The sequence below is a fragment of the Pinus tabuliformis genome, chromosome 9 (genome assembly GCF_031772625.1).
Source record: "Pinus tabuliformis cultivar Carrire ecotype Pingquan chromosome 9, CPIR1, whole genome shotgun sequence".
NCBI classification, from domain to species: Eukaryota; Viridiplantae; Streptophyta; class Pinopsida; order Pinales; family Pinaceae; genus Pinus; species Pinus tabuliformis.
Genome location: NC_142307.1, coordinates 1,221,870,147 through 1,221,875,409, shown reverse-complemented (window position 1 = coordinate 1,221,875,409; position 5,263 = coordinate 1,221,870,147).

The following is a 5,263-nucleotide window of genomic DNA, read 5'->3' as shown; positions in this document are numbered from 1 at the left end:
ACAAGGATCATTGTCCAGTGTTCGTGAACTACTTGCAGGAGGAGGGAAAATGTCGTTCAGGCCGGAGGTGTATGAGCGTGACACCCACTTTATGGTGCATGATTTGTCAGATAGGAGGGAAACACACGACAAACAATTATCATTTTCTATAGAAATATACACAGACACCCCAACAATTGTTTTGTAATTTCTACAGGTCAGTATGCCATGATGAGCACACTTGTCACAGTTACGAGATAATGATGGATTTAACCCCAGCCTATAGAATTCAAACCGAAATGTAAGCCCTCGACCCAGATACTGGGATGGCGACCTAGATTTTAGGGGCAGGGTCAAGGACGAGTAGGAATGGGACCAGGAAGGAGCCGCAGATAGTTAATTTACTACAATTATGGAGGACCAGGGCACTATGCCCACAACTGTACCAACTTGATGAGGATATCCTATACATATTGTGCTTAGTCTAATCATGAAACAATAGACTACCCTACGTTGATCACAAATGAGCGAAAAAGGGGTATTCCAACCTCCCCCGACTCAGAATATACAAATGATGAGGTATAAGCCACGCGAAGAGGACCTGAATGTAAACATGATGCTTAGAAATGGCGCGACCATGGGAGAGGATAAGGGAAGGTAGCTAGAGGAAAGTACGTGTGTTCACAAGGATCCTACAAAGGAATCCGAGTTTGACTTAGAACAGGCAAAGGAGACATTCATGGAAGCTAAGAAGAGCTCCACGGAGGCCTCCACTTCAGGTAGTAAGGATCAACCAGAGTCAAGAATGGATCCTTCAATGCTTACTAACTTTTTGGAGACATGCATGAAACTATTGCGTGACAACAAGGTGGTTAAAGGACTCCAAGAACTGATCACTAGCTGCACAGGGTCATGGGAACCGCACATCATATGGAAATTAGGGAAGCATGCATTGAGCACTAGAAGAGAAATGAGGTTGACTGCAAAAATTGGGGAATATGAAATGGATCAGGTAATCCTAGATCTAGGTTCAGACGTGAATGTATTACCGAAGCAAACATGGGAACGTATGGTTAGGCCTGCGTTATAGTGGTCCCCTATTCAATTACAAATGGTGAACCAATAGAAGATTTGGCCCATGGGAAGGTTGCAAGGGGTAACAGTTGATATTAAAGGCGTGAGCACACAAACAGATTTTGAAGTGATAGAGATTGTTGATGACATCAATCCCTATCCCGCGTTGTTGGGAATAGACTGGGCCACCGATATGAATGGATTCATCAATTTGAAGAAGCAGAAAATGATCTTTGAGAAAGAACTGCTACACGTAGTAGTCCCACTAGACCCAGCCACAGGAGCATGCTACATTGAACCAGTGCGCAACAATGAAAGTGATGATGATCTTAATTGTATTTACAATATAACTGCATGAGACCAGGATTGGGTGAATCCAACTGCAAATGGGAGGATCTCATGGGAGCACGAAAGCTCCTGCACTTCAGATTCAGACGAAGAAGTAGAGCGCTGGAAGAATCGGTTGCACGAAGTGACAATGCTGAATTGCAACATGATGATTATATCATTGCATTACGTGACAATAGAGGCATGAGAGTTGCCGACATATGATGGATTGATAGTGGTGGATGAATTCTTGAGTAAATTTGAAAGCATAGTATTAGAACAACAACGGTTAAATGCGTTGAAATGGGCACTGTGTGCAACACTCGCAAGATGGTGGTGTACAAATCAAGAAACATTTGTGGGCTAGCGCGGACATAGAAGGATGATGCACCTATGGTTTGGAAGCCCCCAGCTCCGAATGAGAGTTGGGAAGCTCAGATGGAGCAGCTTGTGCACCTAGTTGTGTCGATGGGTACAGACGTGTGTTGTACAGTCCACACAAGCACAACCCAAACTAAGGATTGAAAATCGGAACAAGACGCAGCTGCCGCAAAGGCGACACACACCACAAACATTCCACGTAGAGGCATTCAAGAAGGTATGCGGAATCCTGAACAGAGTTCACCAGGTGAGACGAACTGATTGGGACCTGCATTTACCAGCGGTTTGATGGGCCTATATGGCCATGTGCAAAAACCTGTGTGCATAAATGATTCTAAAGCTGAAGAGCAGAGTCGAGACCATAGTTTTGCAAGAAAGGAATCCTCTCGCAATAGCTCCCACAGCTGGGACAGTATGTGAGAACCAAGATGAAGGAATTATGTAGTCGTGCGAGGACGTATAGATGTAGATACAGGAAGGCATTTGGCGAGGGAACCTTAAGCTTCATGAACTCAAAGAAGATCGTGTACAACTCAGGAAGAAAAGCATGTTAATGGACACCGAGATCAAGAAACTGGAAAACAAAAATGTGCAAGCATGTCGCATCAAGAATCTAAGAATGACAGGAGAGGTTATGAGTAGCCATACTACTGCATTAGAAGGTTGTCGTCGAGCATTTGTGACTCTGCTACTATGGCTGCGACCGTGCCTTACTAAACAGAGTAACCAGGGGAGCACACCACGTGTGGAGGAACACACGGCGATGACTATTGCAAGGGTAATTGAGGGGTACCCATGGATTGGGCTGGAAGGTGAATTGAAGCCTTGCACAAGTGGTATGAGCACCTGACTATCCATAGGGAACACAGTCTTGGCTCTCCAACCAGTTGAAAGAGAGCACAGGACTATAAAAGAGTCTATATGGAAGCTGCACAATAAGGAGGTTACGCGCAGGATCAGTGTGTCATAGGGGTCACACCCGCGCATAGGGGGTTATGCTGCCGCAAGGATAGGCTGGGAGACATGGAAAATTTTAGGGGTGAATTTTCACCCTTAGGCAAAATTAAGGCGTTTTAAATTTTTAGTGGGCGAATATTTTGTATCGTAGTACATTTTTACAAATCGCCTAAAATTTATTCTATAAAAAAATTAGTTATGGAGGTTAGTCCACCTTATTTTAAGAGAGAGGTTAAAAAAAGATAAATTTAGCCCTTGAAATTAGAAGTTAAAACCTTCCATTTGCCCTAATTTTCAAGAATAGGATTTATTTAAGTGAATCCTATGGGCCAAATACCATATTTATAAAAGAGGTATGGTAAATTAATAAAAATATAAATAAAGTGGAAGTATGGTAAATAAATAAAAATATAAATAAACTAGAGCTATGGTAAATAAATAAAACCTCTTTTTCTATTTAGTCCATAACCCTCTTTCTATTTATGAAGGCTCAGAAAAGAGGTTTTATTTAAGTGAATCCTTTGGGCCAAATACCATATTTGTAAAAGAGGTATGGTAAATTAATAAAAATATAAATAAACGAGAGGTATGGTAAATAAATAAAACATTTTTTTATATTTACTCCATAAGTCACCTTATATTTATGAACACTCAAAAAATGCGTTATATTTAGGTGAAACATATGGGGAAAATACTATGGGCCAAATACCATGGGCTAGATTGTTATTAATACCATGCAAAAAACCATTATTAACCCTAATATTAGTATTAATAAAAATAAAAATGGCACATGGTATTGACCCATGGTATTCATGTGGAATGTAGCCTATTTAAATGGGGGAATTAAACCAGCATAGATCCATCTTTACTCTGGATCTACTAAGCCCCAAGAGGGATCAAACATTGTGATATGCAAACTAGCATAGAGTGAAAAATATTTGATCCCTCTCGGGGCTTGGTGGATCAAGAGTAAAAATGGATGTTGTAATTTAATGTATGTTAAACATTTTAACTTGGTTAAAATAAAAAAATAAAATAAAAATCAATTATTAATTTTATTAAACTTTATAAATTACTAATAGTAATTTTTAAGCTCCAGGTTTATGATAACCCATGGTATTGACCCATGGTAATACCATGGTATTCATGTGAGCATAGACTATTTAAACGGGATATTCTATCATCTTAGATCCATCTTAATTCTGGGTCTACCAAGTGCTCAAAGGGATAAATAGATTTCATCCCTCTAAGAGTGGTAGATGTGGAGTTAAGATGGATATAGGTTGCTTTTATGATAATGAATATATTAGATAAACTTGGGAAATTATATTGTAAAAACATCTTAAGGTGAATGGTTAAAGCTACATTTAGTCACTTCACAAAATTTAGTAAAAAATACCAATATCTCCATTAATATTGGTTTTTCTTATTTAACAAAAAAAATCGAAACAGTGAAACCTTATTACTCTTTTTGCATCACCCTCGCAGAAGATTCCCACCATTTTTTAAACATTATCAATATGATATCTTCATGAAAAAGTTTAGGTACTGATGTTGGATTAGTTTGAAAAATATGTTGGTTGTACAACCTTTCATCTTTTGTGCTATTCTTAGTTTGTCCTCATGATCTGTAGGGGTTGGAACCACTACACCATATTTTCCTAAAAGGTGGAGATTGTTCACCAAAAATGAAATTAATCTACATGTTACAATGCTGTTAAAAAATGCCAGACATATGAGGGTAGTGAATTATGCTAATAAGCAATTTAGATTGGGAGAGACATAATTAAATTTTATTATTTAATTGAAGATTTCCAATTAAAATAATAATAAATCTACATTTATATATCCATATATTGATTGGAATGCTTCTCACATTGGTCACTTCTTTCAATTAGATCCCCTTCAAGCCTTTGGGATACCTAATACTTTCTTATATAATATAGTTGGGGCTTGCTACTTGTTGGCATGTTAGGGTAAACAAACTTGATGTGCTTTTTTAATCTCCCAGTTGGAGTCTATGGAATAAGAAAGAAATTTGATAACTTGAAAAAAGTGGTAGCTTGAAAAAAGTTGTAGAGAAAAGATTAATCTCCTACCTTGACAGAACTCGTGGTCAATATCAACACCTACAAGAACTTTTTTGTGGAATATTATCAAAACTAATAAAAGGATATGAAAGAGTGTATTGTAAGGACCTTGACAAACACAGCCACTAAAACTTGGAACATTGTTTGTAGGAAGAGAAAATTATGTTTCTTTTTTCCAAACGTGTATGTTAGTATATTACAGTTTAATGAATATGTTTTCTTATTATCATATATGGTTTCATACTTTAACAAAACATTCGCTAAGACTTCACAATGTTTTATTATTCAGTAAGAGGTTTACCAAGATCTTACAAGATTTTATAATTCGGTGAAAGATTCTCCACCACTATACAAGATAATATAATCTGGTGAGAGATTCGCCAAAAAATTTATATATACATATTATATTATTGATAAAATCGCCTCCCCTTTTTCCTATGTATCATGGGGATTAG